At 35.9% G+C, this 25,541-nt stretch overlaps 1 protein-coding gene and 1 long non-coding RNA gene across 2 annotated transcripts in view; one reads left to right on the top strand and one right to left on the bottom strand.

Moving 5' to 3' along the window:
- The window catches only part of LOC105212204 (dynein axonemal intermediate chain 4), a 215,412-nt gene that overhangs the window by 182,776 nt on the left and 7,095 nt on the right, over positions 1-25,541 (bottom strand). The window lies entirely within an intron of this gene.
- On the top strand, positions 22,094-24,984 carry LOC128922277 (uncharacterized). Its single transcript, XR_008471501.1, has 2 exons — positions 22,094-23,440; positions 24,100-24,984. It is a non-coding gene; the product is annotated as an uncharacterized LOC128922277 (long non-coding RNA).

Here is a 25,541-nt window from a genome sequence, read left to right as displayed (position 1 = left end):
GTCAGGCAGCCAGTTTGGCATTAAGTCTGACAGTCAGCTGTTTGTTTTATCATCGATATTGGTTAACCGAAAGACCAAATCTGTTGCTACTACTGGACGCTACTTTGTTTTGTTTCGACAGCATTTAACCGAAACTCTGAATGCCACAACCGCAAATAGTGTTGATGGCTGCTAAAGTTAAGGCAACACAGTTGACTAGTAGACAGTGTTGCCATATAAGGCAAATTCTACATCAATATTAGGACTTCTCATAGAAAAAAGGAATTTCATCAAGTCTAAATGTTGAAAAAGGGCTCTGAATAACCCAGCCAAACAAAAAAATTTTTAATATGGAGATCTTACTACATGTACCTTATTTTTTTGGGGTCGCTGAATCCGAATCCGAGGTCTATTTAACGATTTTTAAAATTCATAGTATTCGCTTAAAACTCGCTACTCGGGGGGTTTCAAGCGAATCCGCTGAATTTTTCAAATAAAAAAAAACGTCCGCCATATTGGATCCGCCATTTTGAATATTAATAAACCGACACCGGATTCGTAATTCGAGACCCCTATAACCTCCAAGTAGTAGAAGAGTTTCAAGCGAATCCGATGAATTTTAAATATCGCTCTCCGCCATATTGATTTTCTGGAGTTATGTCAAAGCCCTGATCTGATGTTAAATGGACCTCGGCTTTCACCCCACGGTCATAATTTTTGTAGCTGTGCAATCAATTATAATTTGAATAATTCAGCGTTTTTACTTACGGAAAATGTTTCGAAAATAGAATTTAATATAATTTGCTAAACGGAGTACCTGTGATATTTTAAGCCATTTCTGAAAGTTTGATGCATTTTCTATTTGAATTGCATATTTTCGTTCGGGATCGGGATCCTCGAAATCAAAAAACAATATCAAGATGATAATTTTCGAATCCCTCTTTTAATAAATGGTTTACAACGAAGATCATAAGTTTCTTCTAATCAAGTGTAGAGCATAGATGGTCTCTAGTGCTTTTAAGTCAATAAACTTGCAGATCTCATCGATGGAGCAAAATTTATATTGTAATAAATCACTGGAAGTTAGTTTCTACAATTTTTAGCCAACTGTTTTCCTAAAGCTCATAGTGGGATCAGAAACAAGACCCACAATCAGTTGGTCACACACAAGCACAATTTAGACAGTCATGCAACTTTAGCAACCATGCAACAAGCATTGTAAAACTATGCGTTCCAGTATCATCTGGTCGCACACAGACACAGCCAGACAAGCATGTGTGCGGTTATTTTGTGGTTGTGCATTGACATGTGAAAGTCTTGTATTAGTCTATTATTCATGTGCGCTTCCTTGCTGCAGCACAGCAACAATGTGTTAAACAATGTTAAAGGATTTATTGCATTTGAACTTTAACTAAACTCTGATTTCTACTGCCTTTAAATGAACAGTGAGCTGTCATTAACACAGCGTACATATGCGTATTGGTGTGTGGCTATGTAAGCGCAAATATTTAGCACACATTACAGAGGTTATCGGGAGCAAGGAAGTGCACATTTAGAAATGTAACTACTTTAAAATATCACAAATCAATTGCAAGAATTCCAAGCATGTGGCTTTGATTTCTAAACAAAATCAATTTGTAATTTTAAAGTGATACAAGTGTTAAGGATATAAAGTAGGTCATTCTTAAATATAGAAATAAATGTGTTAAGGGGTTCGGTGAGTTTCAGATGCTAAAAACAAGGGTATTTTTACAATTTCAGCGTATCAAAGATACATGTTTAAACAGTATTTTGTGAAATTTGTATTTAAAAATTCCGAAAACTCAGCCGTTGGCACCTTATCGCCCATGACATGTCCAAAAAACAGTTTTTGCGGTAGGCAACATAATTCATGTTCGGGGGATTTCGACGATTCAGAGCGGGTGAAAACGACACCATGGATAAGCCAGCCGGCAGAAGACCTATGACGACTAATTCCGATCAAATCATGGAAAACATCGAGTTAGACCAGCATGTGGTCTCTCGTGATGATGGAAGTTAGTCCCCAAACCATTTTAAACTATCTGAAACGGAACGAATTCGACCCATTTTTGAAGCGGATGGTGACTGGCGACGTAAAAGGGATCACATACGACAATATCAAGCGAAAAAGGTAGTGTTCGAAGGCCGGTGAATCAGCCCAAACAGTGGCCAAGCTGGGATTGACTGCCAGGAAGGTTTTGCTGTGTGTTTGGTGAGATTGGAAGGGAATCATCCACTATGAGCTGCTCCCATATCTACTGGCCATCTACTGCGAACAACAAAGCTTGAAGCAGGCAAGCGACCAGAAGCGTCCAGAATTGACCAACAAGAGGGGTTTAGTGTTCCACCAGGGACAACGCCAGACCACACACTTCGTTGATGACTCGTCAGAAGCTACGGCAGCTCGGATGGGAGGTTTTATCGTATCCACCATATAGCCCGGACATAGCGCCAAGTGATTACCACCTGTTCCTGTCCATGGCGAACGCCTTTGGAGGTGTAAAGTTGAACTCAAAAGTTGGCTGTCCGAGTTTTTCGCAAATATTGGAGGAGGCTTCTACGAGGGGGTATTATGAAGTTCCCATCTAGATACAGATTTTCGAACGAAACGGCGCATATTTGAACTAAATCCGATCACTGTAACACTTTTTATAAAGCATTGAATAAAGAGAGAGACCTAATATTACACCATTTAATAAGATAATACATTTTTTTTAATTTGAAATTTTGAAACCCATCTAACCCCTTAAGATGAATTAAAAACGCACATAAATTGATTAGCTCATTTTAAATTATTTTTTAATCAAATAATCATTTTTATATTGTATTCAGGTTAGCGCCCTGGCAACCACTGCCTCCTAAGAGGTGCCTGACTGTTGGCTCTGTTTAGATTACTTCCACTACCAACTATGACAAAGATTTAACAAAGCGAATGTACGCAGTATTTATTACCATCTTGTCCAATCTTAGCAAAAGAGAAGGATAATGCGATCAAGGGTTCTTGCTATGAACGCTTTGGAATATTTTAAGATACGAAAGCAAGAATGAAAGAATCTATGACTTCGATGAAGGAAAGTTTAGACTCTACAACAAGTCTAACTGAAACCGATCCACTTCGAGAAAACAAAACTTTTGCTGTATCCAAGAACTTAGAACCAAAGAATCATGTTATGATTGGCGATATTCATAGCTTCATTTTGGAAATCAACAGCTCGTATCATCATGGAAGTCCTCCCGTTCACTGATATATTTAATACAAAAAATAATATTTTTGCGAATATTTAAAGAGATGTCAAGAAAACCGAAATATCATTTTTACGCTATTAAAGGAAGAAAGACTCCTTAGATGGTTACCAGGCCAACTTGTCCTTCAATCTTACGTACTTATTTAAAGAAATCAATTGAAAAATGTTCAAAATTCTCGAATTTTTCTATTACCATCGATATTACATATCCTTCCAACATATTTTCCAATCAATTGAAAAATCTTCGAAATTCTCGAATTTCTCTATTACCATCGATATTACATATTCCTTCCAACATATGGGCACTCAGTTGAGAGGCCAGTGTATTACTTTCATTCTCCTAACTTCCTATATTTTCCAAGCGATTTTATTAACAATTATGTGAAGTGACAATATATTTTGGGTGGCCAAAACGACCAAGATAAATAAATGTTCCTTCCTTCCCATTACTAGTTGATATTTTGTTATAAAATAATACCAAAAATATTCAAGAATTAAGAAAAAATTGGCCATAAAAATGGGTTTCTTTAGCATGTGAGTAAAAATCTACACTTTTATCTCTAGCTTTTATTTTTCGATTTTGTACGCATTTTCACAAATTTTGTTGATGAATTTACATATCTAATTAAATGGACAATCAATTTCTCCATGCTGTTTACATCTACGCACACACAAGCATATGAAATATAAACATTGTATTTTATTTGATTATAACTGTCACTTGAACGGTTTGTGCACCGGAAATCTCTACATATAAAAGTCAATAATATGCTATGCGTCCACACTTGTATACGGATGCAGGTTGGAAGCATGTAAACACATGCTGAGTGCCTGATTTCCTAAGCTTGGACAGCTTAAAACAAAATGTTCACTCAAATACAATTTACGCATATTTGAGGCAAATAATTGATGTTTTTTCTAGGTCAATCGGTACAAAAATCAAAAGATGTGTGCTTATATTTGAACAAGCACAGTTGTGGGACACAAAATAGGTAAAGGTAAACATTTTCAGCATAGAGATAAATCCAATATACACTATCATTACTCGTACGGCGCAAAAGAAAAATCTCTGTGGTATTTGGAATACGCAATGAACTCACTGCAATGATTAAAGAACGATGCCAAACCAATTTTAACAATACCAACAGATAGCGCTATAATTTTTGAATGATTGCACTATACCGCAAAATGGACTTTTTTTGATTGGGCCATAAGTAAACAAGTAGTTTTTCTGTTTTTCAAAGTTAACCCTCGAATTTACGTTCAAATCTCGAAATTGAATTTACTGGAAACATATTTATTAATTAAGAGTTAAATCTTATGAGTTTATAAGTAAAAATATGGATATAACTTAAGTTTTCCTAGTTCAAAGCTGTATAACATTTTTCGGTCAAGATTGTGTGGCAGATGACATAAAAAATTTAAAAACTATAAAATGTTGCTTTAATGGTTGAAGAAATTAATAGTTAATAAAAACTATATTCTTATCTTAAAAAAAGGATCTGGTAACCATGGTTTTCATGATGCTAATGCTATTGATAATATGGAGAACAGAAAAAGCGATTTATACACCAAATGGAATTTGGTGGCTGAAAGTAAATCGGATAAATTCTAAAATTATAAAACGTGATGCAATTTAATAGCTTCGAATTTTTTGACAATAAGTATTTTGGAATTCATCATCATCACGAGATTTCGGATAATATCGAGTATCGCTTTAGAGCATAAAATATAGTTACTAATTAATGACAATAAAAGGGCACTTTCGTTTTTTGAAAAAAAAAAAAATATTTATTAGTCCACACAATTGGTGTCGTCTTTAAAATAATTCTCATTTGGAGTATTTAAGATTTCAAGAAAATCTTGAAAAAAATGTCTTGAGGTCGCCATTTTGTTAATATTTGGAAATAAATCTTCGATCAGTCCCAGGATTATAGATTTATAAAACTAATTTTTCTTATCCGATTGATTTTAGATGATTCTCCAAGAATTTTTGATAGTCGCCCCAAGAACCTTTTTCTGGAAGTGGGTCAACACAAACAGCTTCGGAAATTATAAATGTTTTTTTTTTCAAATTTTCGTGACTTCAAGTCAAAACATTGGAAATTGAATCCCTTTCGATTGAAAAATAGTTCGATTCGATGGGAAAATTGTACGTCGGAATCACTGAAAACGTATCGAAAATAAAATTTATGATCACATTAAACTCACCTACCAACTCTAAAAAATACATTCGGCGGCTAATAGATGTCGCTAATTACGAAATTATTGAATCCACAAAATCGAAAATGTTGGTCGAAATCTATCCGTTGATAAGTGAGTTGCGGAAATTAAAATGAAATAAACTATTTAAAAGTTTTTATGTAAATAATTACTGATGACGGACTAAATTATATTTTAAATGTGTATTTTAGAGACAACAGACAAAAACAGACTAATAAAAATACATTGAAGATGTTTAAAAGTGATATAAAATTGTCCCCTTCGAAATAGCGAAAGAATTTTTTCAAAGAGCCTTAGGCGAATTAAATATTTATTGGAAGAAATTTCACAATAGTTAAAAGTCAGATTTAATTAATTTTGAACAAACCAAAAATATTGTTTTAAGCCCAGACCCTTTATCAAATTTGTCGCATTTGTCAATAAAAGTCGATAAAACAGTTTTACGTTCTCACTTTGTGGTAAAACAGTTTATCGACGGAATCAGTGATAGCATGAACATTTTCGATCGAAAATCTTTATCGTATCGAAATCGAATTCGCTGCGGATTCAATGTTTAGACCCATTGTGTAATAATGCGATATTATTACTTTTGTAAAATAACATGATTTAAAGCAAAAAAAACATGATGGGAATCAACAAATTTCATATAAAACACTCACAAAAAGTAAGCAATGAATAAAGATGAATCCGTGATATTTTAAATTTTACTATTCCCTCTATTTTTTGAACATACCACGTATACAAAAGTTCTTATATTGCCTAAAATATAGTCTCCAATGGCAATATGGTTTCTATGTGGAAACAATTTTAAATTTCGTCCTAATTAATTTCCTATACATGAATTTCAAAATCTAAATATAGTTTACAAATTTTCTCTTTTATCTAAAAATTGAACTCTCTGTTGGAAAATATCATTTTTAAGAGCAATCAGTTTTCACTTCGTCCATTTGGTGGTCCAATCTAATGTCCGTCACTGTCTTTATGTACGTGAGAGTAGCTGATTGGGTTTTTGGCAATTCCTGATTTTTTACATAATATATTTATATTCTATCTCAGCATCCATGCGTTGGGAAATCAAATTGTTTGAGCTGGAAAAAATATATACGAATATATATGATGTTAACACACATACTGATATTTGTACGTGTGCAAATACATGTTATACCTGTTGTATCAATGTATTTAACTTGATTTTATTAGATTTGTTTTATTATTACTTTTTTCGGTATTGACATTATTTGTTATTCTGATTTGTGCTTTGTATAAATAACTATTTACATATTCTTTTTCAGCATATTAAACTCACACAAAATCTCACTAACACATTGATTAGATATTTAATTTTTATCGAGATTTAATATTTGTTATTTTGATTTGTTATTTTTTTATTGGCTCGTTTGCAATATTTTTGCATTTTATGTCGTCCATTAATCGCATTCATTAGTTGTATTTGTTATAACATTTACATATGCATTGATTGTGCGAATGCACATTTTTCCCATGCAGAATGGATTATCGAACACAGATGGCACGTGAACTTTTAATTACATTTGAGTGAAGCGGATTTCATACTCAATGCGTTGTGGATTTAATATGGCTTCTAATATTTTGATTGACTGTGTAGTGTCAAACATCAAAGTGTTTTATAATAATTGGAAATTGTATAAAAAGCAATTAAAAAGCGGACGCCAGGAATATTAAAATGTTTTTCTAACAAAAAACCAAAATATTTTGACTGAGATATTGATGACATTTTAGTGTACATATTTACACTTTAACCCCGCTGTAAAAAATGCTTCCTTTTTGAAGAAATTTTGACTTTGATTTTTTTCAATTTTCTATGACTTTTACTTTCCGTTATTCATAAAAGCATGTGCTTAGCTTATACGACCTCATGAGTAAAATTAAAAAAAAACTGTGCAAACAGCATAAAATTCTACATATTCTTAAGAGCTATTTTACAGGGCTCAAACGAAATCTTAAACGCTTAACTTTTATAGACTCTCATATGCATGGTGCATAGATAAGTACTTAGTAGCTTTTGAGTAGCTTATGGAAGCCAAATATATATAGAATTAGGGTGGTCTCTCATTAGCATAAAAACAAATTATCTAGTCAGACCTGTCTTCGACATGATTACGAAACCAAAAAGACTTCGGAGCCTAAAATATACTTAAATCTCTCAGTTCAGTTATTTTCAAAACTTCATTTAGCCAATATTATATTTTTTTATTCCAGAATGCACCCTTTAGAGAGCTAAAGAAAGTTCTAAATGTTCAAGTCTTTAAAAGAAAATATTTTTTGACGATAATGACTGTTTTTCAATAAAATTTAAGAACAACCCTAATCGAAAACTGAAGCAATCACATTCCTCCCTCACTTAGTTGTTCCTTAAGCTTCTTTGCCTCAACTTTCAGCTTTCAGCCACGTCTATCACTTCCTGTGAGATAAACTGCCACACAGTAGGTAGCCAAAGTCGTAATAAACATTTAGTCACATAGCAGGATTATTTTCAAATGCATACCAATGCATTGGCACTTATTTGCTTGTTATTAAATAAAATGCTATACATTCCTTTTTGAGGGTCGATACTTTCTTATTTGGGTATGAGAGAGCGTGTGCATTTCAAGTAAATATTTTTATGATAATAGTTTTTATGGGAAACTTGCGCATTGAATATAACAAGATGTTTAATGGAATATTAAAATATGTATGTATAAGGAATGGGAAACTCAGTTCATTTTGCAGACAGAAATACTGATATATGGGGGTGAGGTCTTCTAACATTGAGAATTTCTGTTCAGATATGGTCCCTGCAAAAGGTTAGACATCATATGTATCAATAAAGTGTTCAAAAAAAACCATTTGCTAAAAATATCTATCATAGATTAGGCCTTTTCGAATCAAGCCGTACAGTTTTCCAGTATATAAGCAATTGTAAAGACAAAATTATATGTGGACCAAATCGCCCCCCAAGAACATCAAGAGTTCATTCCTACAGTACTTCGACGTCATTGAGCTAGATACCGATCAGACTTCGAACGCAGACAGCTTCAGACATGCCTTATATGCCATTCGCGAGGAAGCCAATAACATCTTCCTAGACTCCAGTGAACGAGTTCGAGTTGGGAAACAAGGGTGAACCTCACGAAAATGTGTTCTAGATATTGTACTACAACTCAACTCCTACATTACCTCTCCAGACTAGTCTTCGACATAACGAATCGATGTCCTGCATGCAATGAGTATTCGCATGACACAAAACACTTCTTTGCATGCCCATAAAATTTCCGATTTCGTTGAAACAGCACGTTTCCAGGGACTCAAGTTAGACGATCTCAACTACAATTATTTTAATGCTCTTTTTCCAAGCAAGGTCTAAGTACCTCTACACTCAGATGACTGCAGATGGCTATGGCAAAGGTAAGGCGATTTCAACCCAAAATATGATGGAGATCAGTACGAGGCTTCCTCTAGCTCTCCTACCTAGGGACGATATCCCCAGAGAGACAACTATTTCAGGAAATTTAAAGTCACATTAGGCAGTATAGGTAACTGGGACAGTCTTTCATTTGAAACGTTACTCAAAGGCTGCTCTCTGCACTGGTACACCGATGGCTCTAAAACATCTGAAGGCAGCGGTGCAGGCGTCATGGGCCCTCGCATAAAACTTTCGGTGCCAATGGGCATGTTCCCAAGCATATTCCAGGCAGAAGTTTATGCTATATACCAAAGAGTCGAGATTAACATCGAGCGCAGATATCGGAATGAACGCATTGCCATTATGAGTGACAGCCAAGTGGCACTTAAAGCAATATCTCACTCCCAGTACCATTCTTGAATTTGTAAGAATGCTGGGACTGACGAAGTTGTTTTAGACTTAGGGAGGGCGTAGGGCAGTCCTCTAAACTTCTATTCTAACCGCTACAACAACACAAACCACGTACATAGGTTAGTAAAATAAAGAATATGTGAAAGACACATGTAGAATCCCCATTTTTAAGCATCATAATAAGTCCAACAAATAACGAACCAAATTGAACAAGGTAAGTTTGAATAATGTATTAATAGGTAAGCATTACACATAGGTATACATTCTAAATAATATAACTCTGGGTCCTCGGAAAGCCTAAATCAGGAGAGAGTATCAGGTTAACGGGGCTATGTATAATTTAAGAATATTTTAGAATAAAGTTGACAACAGAAAATCATAAAACACTCGAAAAAAAATAAATATTAATTACACAGAGTTACCAGCTATCCCAAGAGGTGAGTAAAAGTTTCCCCGATAGGTAAATCAAGTTTTAAATTGAAAAATAAAAACCAAAAAAATTAATGATCAAAAACCACATACCAGGTCTATGGGAAATTATAATTTAAATCACAGATTTTCTTATATTTATGCACACCATATACGAGTACAGAAGAGTACATTCATATCTCAGATAGCTAATACTGTTAAATAGGAGACGTACAACCAATAAATCATGTATAGCTTGAGAGCGTGCATAACCCAAACTCCACATATGTATATTAATTAATATACACATACTTGTATATATATATGTACGAATAATACACGAAGTTGAATGAAGAACTCAACAACGTCTACCCAATTATATCTGCATGCGTCTGGAGTTTACGCACGTTGTGGCCTCACTTGCTTTTAATTTTCTGCGTAAACCACAAAACTAATTACTAATTCAGGACAACCACTTGATTAGCAGTGGGGCGGAGGAGTAAGAAGAGTACCGATGTCTGTGCATGTCGCTATGAGCCTCAACGATTGGCTACTTGTAGCTTGGCAACCAGTGAAATAAACATTTTGAGAATGCAAATGCAATAAACAAAGCTACAAGTGTGCCATATGGATGTGGAGATGGAATAGTATGTGTTCTCCTCTATGGTTTTGTGGGGAGGGGGTTGTACACCAAAGTTGTCAACCAATTCCCTCAAGTGTTGTTGTAATTAAATTATACATTGAGTGTTGTCCGACAAAGTCTGAGCAGTCGTCGAGTAATCTAAAGATGTATGTATGTATGAGGTCGAAATTCCCAAATGTTTACTGCTCTACTTCTTAGCAACTTGCCGCACTTTACTTTTGCCTCGCCATCGAGTTTTAGTAAAGTTTGAATTATTGTCTGACTGTCTGATTAAGAGATTTACAACAGTTTAAGTGCTCAAGAGTATAAGCGGTTTTGGCCAATTTCACCAGCAACAATAACAAATATTTGACGTTGACATTGAACTATTGGAATACTTATGTGGGACTATATGTAGGTAGTTGTGTAAACTTGCTTGTATAAGTCAAGTGAAAGTAAAACCCTAGTAAATAAATAAATAACAAAGTGAATGATTTGCGACAAATGCAGTCGTTGACCCACATATCCAGATTTAGTTTAGTGTAAAATAACTAAATCTAAAATAAAATACTATAACTGAGAGTAAGCGTAAACATATTTCAAATATTAAAATACTATAAGCCAAAGTCATGAAGAAAGGTTATACAATTTGTCACAAGTAAACCAATTAGTCAAATTTGCATAAAAGTTACAAGTACGAGGGTTGTTCGAATAAAATGATCCCACCATAGTCATAATGGTAATAAAGTTCAATCCTAATATTATTCAAGCAATCGTCCTTTAACGGAAGAGATAAATGAGAGATTAGCTAGATGAATTTCGACAAATTGAAGAGAACAAAGAAAACTTAATGGACCTGGTCATTGAAACCGTTTCGAACGAAAAATGGTTCGACACGATCGAAAAATTTTATGTCGGAGTCATTGAAACCGTATCGAAAATAAAATTTACGATCACATTGAACTCTCTTACAGACTCGAAAAAATACATTCCGCGGCTAATAGATGTCGCTAATTTCGAAATCATTGAATCCGCAAAATCGAAAATTTTGATCGAAATCTATCCGTTGATGAGTGAGTTGCGAAAATTAAAATTAAATAAACTATTTAAAAGTTTTTATGTAAACAATTACTGATTACTAAATTATATTTTAAATGGGTATTTTAGAGATAATGAGATAAAAACAGATTAACAAAAATAAATTATAGATTTTTAAAAGCGATATAAAGTTGTCCTCCCCCGAAATAGCGAGAGAATTTCCTCAAAGAACATCAGTCGACTTAAATATTTTTTGGGAAGAAATTTCACAGTAGTTAAACTGTGTAGGGTCTCCACTCCAGGACAAACTGAATAAAAAAACATGTGTAAAGACATCACGTGTATATATTATGGGTTATTTATAGTTTTCCGATGACCCCTCGGAAAAAAGGTGCGTCCGCGTTGTCAGCATATCTCCTGACAGGATTATCCACAATGAAAAAAAATAATAAGTGTTTTAGGTAAGACCATAAACTCGTACTTGAACGAAGGAAAGACAAAAAAGTAAAAATTGGAATTTTGGCAGACATTTTTCCAAAAAAATAAAAATTTCGGTCAAATTGGCTTGACACTCTGTTTTGTTTTTATTTTTTAATATTTGTAATTGAAAAAAAAATAAAATCCTTCGTTCAAGCAAGAGGTATCTCGAACACCTGTGCAAAATTTCATCAAGATCGGTTGAAAGTTGTCGAGAACATTTCACAACCGATTTTGAAAACACCAAGAAAATCGCGTTTAAAGTTTTGAGTAACAATAATAATTGACTTGGAGCGCACACCTTCCAAAGGCTGTATCTCCGAAACTATTATTCGGATCGATTCTAAACCTATGTAACCCCTTGTAAATTAAATACTAAATTTATAAATAAAAGTTCACTTGCTGAGGAGGTCAGTTTTCAATTTTTTTAACGAAACCAAAAGCACAGACAATATAATTCATCAAATTTGTCGCATTTGTCGATAATAATAATAAATAGATAAGAGTTTTACGTTCTCACTTTGTGATAAAGCAGTTTCTCGACGGAATCTAAGATTGCATGAAATTTTTCGATCGAAAATCTTTATCATATCGAAATAGAACTCGCTGCGGATTCAATGATTAGGCTCAATATCTGTTTTTCTTAAATAATTTAATTATTGGGTCTATAACCATGTTCGGGCGGTTTGGGAAGAGATACCATAACTTGGTCATTATTCCATTGTTTCAATACAAAACATGCGTTGGAAAACTACTGCCCTTGTGCGTCTTTTGCAGTATATTTTATTCATTTGCAGTTTATGAAATCATTACTTTAATATGAAAAAAAAATTCAAATGTGACTAGACATAAGGCAATAATTTTCCATCATGACAGAGCTCGGTCTTATGTTGCAGAACTGGTTAAAAACTGTTAGAAACACTGGAAGTGAGAAGTTGCACCACCTTATAGCCCAGAACTTGCCCCTTCTGACTACCATTTGTTCCGGTATTTCACTGAAATACGGTTCAAATCAAAACAGGATATACAAATTGGCGTGATTCATTCTTCGCCGTCAAACCTTTACAGTTCATTTGACATGGAATGCAGAAACTGCCAGAAATACGAGCAAATGTTAAAGCTTCAAATAGGCAATACTTCGAATAATACGTAATTATATAAACGTTCACATTAAAAAAAAAACTGCACGAATATAGTTAGAAACTCAATATATCAAGGAAGGGAAGATCGGATCCAATAACACCTTTTTAAACAGACCTCGTATATGTCTTTACATATTTATATTTCCCGTATAACAATCTAGTCACCTCAAAATGACAGCGACAACAGTCCGACGCCTGCTAACAGCAACAACAATAACAATGCAGCCACTATATAAGCAGCTACATAAGTAATGTTCTAAGACCCAGCAAAGTAAAGTAAAAATTACAAAATAAATTCAACTTTTGTGATGCAAAAATTTTGTTAGAAAGACACAAGCGCACATGCAACAGGAAAAGCAGACACAGAAGACATAGCAAACGAACAGATGAAGAGAGATGTTGGGAAAAAAGTAATACCCGGATAATGCGTATTAAATGTTATAGAACCCACAAGCTTAAGTGATTAGTGTCAACGAAGCAAAGCTGCAGCAAAGGGTAAGTGCTTAGAACAAATGCGACAAACCAAAACAGCACAGAGCTCGAGCTCTAAGCAAAGCGACAGGCGGAAACTTGATGCCGGTAAAGCAGTGTACGCAACAGACAGACAAAAAACTCACGCCGGCATGGAGCAGACAAGTGACAAGGATGTGAATGACTCAAGAGCTCAGCTGGCTGGTTGGCTTGGACGGCGGTGACACAATAACACAAAAACATATAAACAACAAAAATATATATACAAATATATAGTAGAGCCGACATATTTCACTTTGTTGTAGCAAATTGTGTGTGAGTATGTAAGTATGAGTGTGTGTGTGTATGCAGACCAACCTTATTTGCCTTCATAACATTTGTGCTAATTTTGTTGATGCTTGTTTTTGTTATTGTTATGATTAGCATTATGTGTTAATTGGTTGGTGGTAACTTTTTTGCGCCTAATCGCTGGGTATTTACATGACTCTTAGCATAATCTGTTATTAGGTAATTTAATGCCAGAGGATCAATGTCAATTTGTGGTAGCTAAGTAGGGTCTCAGTGCATATTGATTGAATTATTTTGTTTGGTTGGTTCATTGTTTAGGGTGCATAAAATTTAATCAAGTATTATACTTGTTGCACGAAATGGTTTAAAGTGATTTCAAAATATTTGCACAATTTAATCTTTAATTGTAGTTTATATTTTGATGTAATGGACAAAATGCAAATAAATGTTAGTCTCGGTAATGTTTTAATGTTTGTATAGACAAATGGGGTCAGTTATTCATTAGCGATTAGTGTATTATATGTAGTGGGGAGCAAAGGTGAGTATATTTGTATATCCAGTACTTATTACTTAGGTTAGGTTAGGTTACTCTGGCAGGCTACAACGCCACACATAGACCAGTTTTGCTCACCTATTCATTTTACTCCAGGAGGTGTCAGCCATGGTCATTTATATCCCTTATGGTTTTTGCTAATTTTTTTTTCATACACGTCGAAAAAATTAGTTAAGATATTTGGACGTTCGAGTGCAACCTATGGAAATTCATTTAGCATAGCAGTACTATCAAAAAATTATAGGCGAAATATCTATTTTATTGAGCGAGACAGCGTTTCAGGTACTTAGGGGCCCCACAATATGATAAATTAGAGGAGATATCGTTAGTGAAGCTTCATAAACTATTAAAATTCACGTCAGGCACAGGCATCATAAACGATGACTACTACTAGGGGAACGTGTGAGGGCATTCCATTCTGGTATCGCAAAGGACCATAACTGATCTATGCGTGATCTGCAGGCCTGCCAGACCAACCTAAACTAACCTAACCAATTCTATTGCAAAAACAATCTACAATTGAAGCTTTATCAGGTTGAACAATAAATTAACGATAAAGTCAACTTATAACTTCAAGAAATCTTGAAAATGTGGATTGTGACGAAGTATATATTCTATAGAAACTAAGACTCTGTACCCAAAATCAATCTTTATTTGGCTTCATGATGTTATATCCTAAAATGGGTGAAATCGGTTCACAACCAAACCTACTTTCCATATAACGCAATACTGCATTCGATCTGATTCGTTCACATTACGCTGTATAAACCATACACCAACAAAGATATCGGAATACAATTTTACTTTATTAAATAAATAAATTTGATAAACAATCAATACCCTATATACAGAAAATGTGGACTAATGTCCCTATGGATAATTTTTTACAATATTAATAATAAAAATATTTGTAAATTTCTCAGGAATTTTAGAGAAAATCAAAGATCATCTTCTTCCACTTATAAAATGCCTCTCTGCCAAAAATGGATGAAATTAGGTCATAACTTTCCCTATCTCCAATATTAGAATTTTCAAACTTCCCCTGGTTTTATATAGTATATATCGGTTAATATGTAAGATATCTTAGCTAAATTAAGTGAATGTATAATCCCTGATATAATATAACTTGGTGACGAAAATTAGTGGAATCGATCCAGGAATGACCCATTATAAAGGGGTTTTCAAAAGGGACGATTCAAAAGTTGAGCGATAGGGACGGCAAATGACGCCAAATTTCTATCGCTCTTTTGACATTTCTCTTCAGTAAGGTTTGCCATTGCATTGAAAAGATTGGATCGCATATCATATACAACGAGACGAAATTATTAACATTTACTACCGAAATTCCGAGTCAATGGCCTCAACTTTAAAAGCGGTACGTCCAAATTATGGTCGTTCTCATTTCTGGCTGAATGGGTTCATCAATAAGCAAAATATTATTGGTCTGGCAGCAATCCACACGTACTCCATGAGTTACCATTGCATCTCGAAGCAGTACGGTTTGGTGCGGTTTATGGGTCGGTGCCGTCATTGGGCCGTACTTCTACCGCGATGATCAAGACCGGCTCGTTACTGTGAATGGGGATCGCTACCTCTCAATGATAACTGAATATATTTGGGCCGAATTGGATAATATGGACTTTGACAATGTGTGATTCCAACAGGACGGCGAAAGTCACAATCGATTTATTGAAAACCAAGTTTGGTGAACGTGTTATTTCAGTCAATTGGCCGCCTCGGTTGTGCACTTTGACGTCGTTAGACTATTTCCTGTGGAGCTACGTCAAGTCTATGGTCTATGCCAACAATCCAGCGACGATTGATGAACTTCGTACGAATATCGAACGTGAAATTGTAGCAGTATCGGCCGATTTATGCTTGAAAACCGTCGAAAAATATTTTTAGCGCTCTTATTGAAGAACCCTTTATTGGTTTCTGTTATTCTAGTGGACTTTAAGTCGAATTTGTGAGTCAAATTGTTTGTTATATTAATAAAATTAAATAAATAAATTACGAGAGTATAAAATGTTCGGTTACACCCGAACTTAGCCCTTCCTTACACGTTCTTAGTTTTTCTTCTTTAAAATTTCAGTACATTTCATACAAATTTTCATATTCCTCAAAGAAAATAATTCTAAATAATTTAGAATAATTCTCAAGGTAACCAAGAATTACAAGAAAACAAATGCCGTGAGTAAAATATTAAATTTTTAATTTAATTTTTTGAGGAAATTGAAACTTTTGAAAAAAAACAACGCACAACCCGCACAATTCGTGCATTTTTTCCACGCCAACAAACGCAGCTGAATAAACTTTCTACGATACATATGTATGTATGCATGTATGTAAGTGCTTTTGGATGTGTGTGAACAAGTAATTCCGTGTGAATTCATCATTTATGCTTGAATAGCTGTTTAAGTGGTCGCGTGTGTGCCATCAGCGAGCATCAATCCAACGCTTGCCACACACCATATCCTGCAGCTCATACACATACAAACATACATTCAATTACCAGCAAGTGCTTGATGGGGAGGGAGAGGAGATGAAATTTGAAGCGAAAAGCTCATACAAACAGAGACACTTAGAGAGAGCGCATGTGACACATACACATCGACGAGTATTGGCAGTAATTACTCCTATGCCGCCTAAGTTTGCAATTGTTTGCGCATGCCATTGTACATTTGTGTGGCACGTTGTTGGAGTAAATTTGCCAACTCCCACAACTTGCAACACTAATAAGCTTCTAATTTGGTGTTAATCAATGTGGGGATTTGAGTGCAACGTCAATTGAACAGCAGCGGCAGTGGTTGCAACACACGCACGACACACACACACATACATTGCTTTCACATCACCATATACATACAACAACACATTTGTATATTGAGTGAGTTAGATGTGTTTATTAAGTGCTCCTGGGATTGTGTTAATTAAACCTGGTTTATGTGCAATAACAACTACCATATTTACCTTGAAGTCTTCGGGACGCTGGAAGTTTCAAGTGGAACCTATATATTATAGTCAGAGATAAGTACTAATTGTTATTTGATATAAATTCAATTGCACTTGCCTGCCCATTTTTTCGCGGCAAATTAGTGGATAAATAAATTAATATTATTTCCCCTATAAAAAACAGCTATCAAATAAAACGCGCACTCAAATTGTTCTGCCGTTTGTTTTGATCGAACAGCTGTTCCCCTTTTCATTTTCGTTTTCCTTTTGGTTTGGGCGTTGCCAACCATTGAAATTTCGTGTAGGTTTTTTCAGTGACAGCGACTGAACATACTTTCAGACAGGAATACCCAACTATTTTCCCGCCATAATATGGCCTCAGAAAATAGCATTGGGTGTACACCGGAGAATCCTTTCCGAAGGAACTCCAAAGTTTTGAGAACGCCTCCTATTGGCAAGAATGAGGGATCCACCGTTGCTGGATCAACAAAAATGTGTGAAAAGACCGATCGTGCAAACCTTGGGATTTCTGATGATTTTCAGAAGAGTGAAAATGTTAATGTTTTCAACAAACTGGGCGCTAAAATCAAGGAGCTGGAAAATATGATGTCTGGACAGAGACACATAAATCAAGCAATGCGCGATCTTGTAAGCTGCATAAATAGCTTGTACGACAAATCTGAAAATCCCGAGAGCTCATCTAAAAAAGTGATGGTAGGGAAAGCATCGCAGGTTTCCCCTATTTATAAAGATGTGAGCACTCCAAAAAGACTACGGGAGAAAACAGGAGTCCTACCGCCCACAAAAAAGCCAAAAAAGGCTAATGAAAATGTGCAGGCGACCTACAGTGAGGTCACAAAAGCAAGCCGCATAGATACTCCAGGAAGTAAACCCATATACGATAAATGGGTGGAAGTGACAAAAAAGAAGAAACCAATCGAGAAGAAAATCAAATCTAAACCAGATGCAATCATATTAACTAAAAAGGATGGTGCGTCGTATGCTGAGATTCTCCGAAAGATAAAAGGGGACAGCGGCCTCGATGAATTAGGTTCTAACGTAACCTACATTCGTAAAACATTAAAAGGAGACCTACTAATTGAATTAAAAAATCAATCAGAAAAGAAAGCTGAGACTTTCCAAAGTGCCCTAGAGGGGGTGATTGGGGAAATGGCCGTAATACAGCCAAAAACCCATAATGTCACAATTATGTGCAAAGACCTCGATGAGATCACGACCCCGGAAGAAATTTGTGATGCACTAAATAAGGAATGCGGATTCAAAAACATTGATAAAACAAATGTTAAAAGTATGCGGAAAACCCGAAGCGGTACTCAAATTGCTATCATTTGCCTACGTGCTCAGGATGCCAAGACTGCCCTAAAGCTAGGCAAAGTAAAAATCGGATGGTCAATATGCCGCATCCGCGAATATACACCTATTCCCCGCTGTTTTCGATGTTTTCAGCTGGGTCATATGGCACGCAACTGTAGTAACCCAGCCGACAGGTCCGGCCTTTGTACACGTTGCGGAACCGAAGGACATGTTGCAAAGGTATGCACTAACACCCCGAGCTGCATGCTTTGCAAGGGGGAACATTCAGCCTTGAGCACGACTTGTCCCAAGTATCAGGAGATGTTGAAGTCACTTAAGAAATGAGGATCTTACAGTTAAATTTAAATCACTGCGCTGCAGCACAAGAATTGCTGAAACAAACTGTAGTAGAAAAGAATATTGACGTCGCCATACTAAGTGAGCAATATTCTCAGCGTTCGGAAAGCACCTGGATAACAGACGCGTCTGGCAAGGCAGCAATATGGTCCTGCAAAGGACAACCTTTTATGTCCTGTGCCAGAGTATCCCCACATGGTTTCACATGGGCGAATTTATATGGTATATACATCGTAAGCTGCTACGCTCGTCCCAGTGCTTCGATCGCAGAATTCGAGAACTTCCTCCTGGAGTTGACTCTAGAAACCAGGGGCAAATCGCCTATACTAATAGCGGGCGACTTTAATGCATGGTCGACTGCTTGGGGAAGCAAAAGCACAAATAATCGTGGGCGTCTAGTACTAGAATTTCTAAGCCAAACAAACCTGAGTATCACGAATACCGGCACGCAAAATACCTTTCAGAAAGGGAAAAAAGGTTCCATAATTGATCTTATGTTTGCGAATGACGCACTGTGCAGGCGCATTAAATGGAGAGTAGAAGACATATATACAAATAGCGATCACATGGCTATTATGGCAGAAGTCTCGTTACCCGGAGAGACGGAGCACCTCAGTAGGAACAGGTGTAACAAAAGAGGCTGGAAGCAAAAAGAGTTTGATTCTGATCTTTTTGTGACTGCCTGGCGCGCAGCAAATGTTCACTGCGAAGACGCAGCCCACCTTGTATCCGCAGTTAGAAAAGAACTGGTTGCTGCATGCGACGCTACTATGCGCCGGACAACACATCACACCAAACGAAGGCCAGTATATTGGTGGAATGAAGAAATAGCCACGATCAGAAAGCTTTGCCACTCATCTAGACGTCGCCTACAGCGCAACCAGGGTGGCGAAAACGAAAACAGTCTCAAAGAGGTATTTAAAAGACATAAGAAACTCCTGAAGACAGCCATTATCAGCAGCAAAAGAAAGTGTTTTGAAGAGCTTTGTGAAGAAGCGAACATAGACCCGTGGGGATCAGCGTACAAAATTTGTATGTCAAAATTTAAGAATAAGTCGCAGCCAACTAGAAGTGCATCGTTTATGAGGAAAATCGTCGAAGTATTATTTCCGGTGCATGAACCGATCTCCTATGCTGAACAACGAAAATGTGCTACTGGGTCACCCCTCTTTGTCTCAGAAAAAGAATTACTGGACATATCCAAAAAAATCAAAACCAACAAAGCGCCTGGAATAGATGGTATACCCAACATAGCTCTAAAGGAAGCAATAACTGCAAAGCCCACCCTATTCGTTGAAATGTACAACGCATGCATAAAAGAAGGGGTATTCCCCGACCCCTGGAAAGTTCAGCGCTTGGTATTACTCCCAAAACCAAAGAAACCACCAGAAGAACCTTCATCGTATCGACCTCTGTGTATGCTCGACACACTGGGAAAAGTGTACGAAAGCATAATAAGAAACCGCTTGGAGATTGCAATCCAGGAAGCCGGCGGGTTATCAAAAAGACAATACGGCTTCACAAAACGGAGATCCACTATCGACGCACTAAACGAAGTCGTTAACACTGCAAAGGATGCAGTTAGTGGTAAAAGATGGAAAGGTGGAACCAAAAAATATTGCGCTCTCATCACCCTGGATGTGAAGAATGCATTCAATTCAGCGAAATGGACAAACATAATCAAAGCTCTACATGAAATGCGCGTCCCTCAATACCTAATAAAAATAATAATGAGTTATTTCGAAAACAGAAGGCTGATATTCGACACAGACGAAGGCACAAAGAGCTACTCTATTTCGAGTGGAGTACCGCAAGGATCGGTCTTAGGCCCCCTCTTATGGAACCTTATGTATGACGGGGTGCTGCGAAGACACCAACCAAAAACTGTGAAATTAATAGCATATGCCGATGACCTCGTAGTGGTAGCAGTGGCAAAGCATCTTGATGACCTACGAAGCAAATGCAATGAATGCATTAATGGTCTACGGCAATGGTTTTCTTCCAAGAGTTTGGAACTAGCAGAGCATAAAACTGAAGTCTTGCTCATAAGCACACGGAAAATTGAAGAAAGAATGACTCTCACTATAGGGGATTGTGAGATTACTTCACAACCACAGTTAAAGTATTTGGGGGTCATACTAGACTCCAGACTTAAATTCAAGGAGCACTTGGCGCATACGGCAAACAAAGCAAATAAAATATACAACGCTCTATCTAGAATGATGGCGAATAGAGGCTGCATCCGATCCAGTCGACGACTTTTAATTGCAAAGGCGATGATCTCCGTAATTTTGTATGCGGCTCCGATATGGACTCAGGCATTAGACATTAAAGCGTACTTTAGACCAATTAACGCAGTACATAGACTGTCGGCAATCCGAGTAATTAGTGCTTTCCGAACCATATCCAGTGATGCTGCTGAAGTTTTAGCCAGCATGCCGCCTATTGACATCCAGGGTGATGAACTAGCTCGGCTGTATAAACTATCAGCACCCCCCTCTGAGACTAAAAAGATAGAAGAGAGAAAAATTAGCATCACAAAGTGGCAGCAACGGTGGGTAACCTCAGCCAAAGGACGGTGGACCCATAGACTAATACCGGACATCCATTCGTGGATACATAGGGAACATGGGGACCTGGATTTCCACCTGACCCAAATATTAAGTGGTCACGGGTGCTTCAGAAGCTACCTGTACAAATTCCGTTGCGACGTTAGTCCGTATTGTCCAATATGTGCAGAATCTGTAGAAGACTCTGAACATGTATTTTTTCATTGTCCACGCTTTTCTAACATAAGGGAAAAGGTGGAAACAACCTTAGGTGGTAGCTTAACGGTGGAAAATTTGACTGCACTTATGTGTCAGTCCTCCAAAAAATGGAAAGCTGTTAGCGAAGCGGCAGCTTTAATCATGACAGAACTGAGACATATTCAACAGATTAGGCGTCAGTCAGTCCGCGCTATAGAGGAGACTTAAAAGTCTTGTCACTCCCACGAAGTAATACTTTATCCGGTGGTCCCGTGGGAGGGTCCTGTGTTGGGAGTAGGTTAGGTTTAGCGGATTAAAGTTCCGCACTCCGGCTTTCGATGCTTCCCCCTACTATAAAAAAAAAAAAAAAAAAAAAAAAAAAACCATATACATACATATATGCATGTGTGTGTGTGCTCGTGTGTGTACAACGTGCAAAGAAGGTGGCAACAATATTAATGGCAATTCGACTGCACTTTAGCATCACTAATTGGTTGTTGCAAATTGCTAGCATAGTTTTTGTTGTAAATGTGTAATTTGTTGGCCTGTGAACGCATAATTGAATGTGTCAAATTGCTGTAGTACATGTGCTTATGCTTGCCACATCGACCAATTCGAGTGCGTATGTGTGTGGGCGTCAGCTAGCATATAATTAGCAATTGAAACTGTTGCAACAACTGCGAACAATTGCTCGAAGTAATTAAAAATCGTATTATATTGCAATTAAATTATTAACAAAATTAAGTGTGCACAGATAGAAACTAGAACAACAACAAAAAATCAATTAGCTTTCATTTGAAATGGCTTGGCCGTAACATAAATAATACATAGTACAGTTAATACAATAACAAGAATGTTGGAAAGTGGAAATATGCTTAAGTTTAGTAATATTCCATATTTTAATTCCATAAAACCAAAAGGTTTAACCTTTTAAAAACAATATAGAAATCGCATAGCAATTTCAAGGTTACTTTATGGTTATTTCGTTATTATCGTTTGATTTCATTCAAACATACAAACATTTACACAGAAATTTATGATCAATAAAGTCGACGGGTTAATTGAAATTCACTTGAAAAGGTGGGTAAATATTTTTAGTTATGCTGCTGGCAATTAACGGCATGTTGGGTATCCATAATGGACTTGATTAAAAGGATAAGGAAAATAATATTATTTTTATACTCGCGCAAAAAAAAGGTTTGTAACACTTAATTGGGGTCATCCCATGTGATGGACTCAAAAATTATTTTTTTTATAAATTGTTTTCTGAACATGTCTAGAATACATTACTAAAGTAAACTAATTCGAAGTCATTTTAAAGATAAAGCAGTTAGAAGACGGAGCTGTTCGGAGCGGTGAGTTGACAGTTAGAAACTTTGAACGCGTTTTTCTTAAAACTGTGTTTTTTCAAAATTTCCTCCATCGTATCTCAAAAACGGCTTGACCGAAGGACTATGTAAACGTTTGGAGTGAACTATTAACTATCAAACAAAAAAAATTCTCAACATTAGTAAAACACAAAATTCGCATTCAACGTTTATCAAAAGTCCAATTTTTAATGCATTTAAGATTTACAGATTAAAATGCCGCCTATTTTTTTTTTTGTTTCAGATAAGTCAATCAGCCGGAATTGTGGTGGAAGTGTGAGCCTATTTTTTTCGAGGCGTGGGTGTTTAGAAGGCTAATCCAGCAGAGCTTGAAGCAAGCAGGGGATATTATATTATACCACGTTAAGGAAACCATGTCGGATCCCATATTTCGAATGAAAAACGTAAAAAGCGTAAACTTGAATAGATCGACTTTAATACGGATCAATCCAAAAATAGATGAAATATCTTATCAGTAAAAAACAATAATATGAGTATAGTTTGACCGGACCGTAATTCCATATAATAATAAAAATTTATTTCACACTCCTAAAATTCTTAGGGTCGGCTCCACTCGACAACTTTTTTCATTTAGAAAGTCTCGTTGCCTGATGTAGCTCGTCGAACGCTGTTCGCTTAAGTGTTTTACACACTTTTTGACAGAAGGAAATATTTTTACTGTAACATCGAAACCTGCCCCATAATGTAGATAAAAAATTGATTTTTTTTCTTTTGCTTGTTCGATAGTTAATACTTTCAAAAATATCCTGTGAAAGCGGCAAGGCCGTATCTTTAATAGTTTTTGAATAACAGCGTTCTAAAGAGCGACCGTTCGCAGGTCCACCTTCGCAGGTAAACCTCCATACTTGGAACTTTAAACGCGTTGACATCATAACTCAATGAGAAATTTACCTATTGACTTCAAATTGAAACTGAGTATTCATTAAAAAAATTACAATTTTTTACCTAAAAACGATTTTTTTTTTTCAAAACTACACCATTCCGATAACACCTTCGATAATACCTTCGACTTTAAAAACCTTTTTGAAATTTTTTGTTTCAGCTACTCTGTCGGCCGGAATCATGTCAGCAGTTGGGGATTTTTTTTGACACCTCAGTAATACAGTAGTATTTCAATTACCTGCACATCGATTATCCGAACTATTCGACTCTAAATCGTCAAAATTAAGCCTATCCAATTCTTAAATTAACCGCACGACAATTTTAAAGAAATGACATAAGCAATGAATGAAAACTCTTGAAGGGTACGATGATGATAATAGTGACTGAACTGAACCGATAATGAAGACCCTGGATTCCAAATATGAACTGGTGAAGAAATTATTAACGATTTGAACAGTAAGGAGAGAGAAGATGATGAAGAGATTGAAACTGAGGCTGTATGTCAAGTACGATACAACGCAGAAGCTTTTGAAGTTCTAGTTGTTGATTTTAAGTGATTTGAAAGACAGGACGCATCGGATCCCATACAGTTGTTAAAATTGAAGTGCATCAGTGACTTGGCCACAATGAAAAGATGTGGCTCATTACCTCAAAGATCAATCACAGATTTTTAAATTTTAAATTACATATCGTTATATGTAGCTCTTGTTTCATATATCGTATTATCTGAACGATGCATGTAAAACTCATTACCCAAAATTTAATAGATTTAAAATATTGTTTGAAGTGCTTTGAAATCGAATATCCGGATTTTCAATTATTCGGAATATCGCTAGTATTATTTGATCCGGATAATAGGAGCTGGAACTGTAATCACAGGATCTTTGTTTCCACCATGGACGGATGTACGTAACCGGAACGGACGCCAAAGAGCGCATATCTTTTGGGATGGAATCCACAAATTGCATAAAGCTGGGAAAAGATTATAGTTTCAGATGTTGTTCTATATATTTTTTAAATAAACGTTTAATTTTTTTATACCCAATGCAATTTATGTGATGATATAAATACCGAAAATATAGAAATGGAATAAAATATTTTGTATGGGGTATTGTAAATAGTTTCATGCAATACCAAATCTACCAAAGGCACACTTAAAATATATAACTGTCAATACCCCACACTAAAGTCAAGGTCGAAGAGTAATCTTAAACTGAAAGTCACGAGTAAATACCATAGGAATAGTCTAGTCCTGGAATAAATGGGAAAGTACAATGATTCCATTTCGTTTTTTTTGGTATTCAAACTATTCATTACAGTATAAAGAAGAAGAACGAATCTGAAAGAAGCACCCTATTCTAAGCAAATTTGCTTTAATTTAATAAAAACATATTTTTTTGAAAGGTTTTCAATGAACACTTATGAAAGCAAAGATCTCAAAACTCAAACTCAGTGCAAAGAATTTAACACTAATATCATTGGTTACCATTCGAAAAGTCTTTAACCCTATAAGCAGAAAATACTTTAATTTCTTAAAGAAAAACACTTTGATGTTTTACAAAATACACTTATGTACATCAGCTGCTGCGAAGGATTAGAAGT

Source organism: Zeugodacus cucurbitae, chromosome 5 (genome assembly GCF_028554725.1).
Source record: "Zeugodacus cucurbitae isolate PBARC_wt_2022May chromosome 5, idZeuCucr1.2, whole genome shotgun sequence".
NCBI lineage: Eukaryota > Metazoa > Arthropoda > Insecta > Diptera > Tephritidae > Zeugodacus > Zeugodacus cucurbitae.
This window is presented reverse-complemented; position numbering and strand designations above follow the sequence as displayed.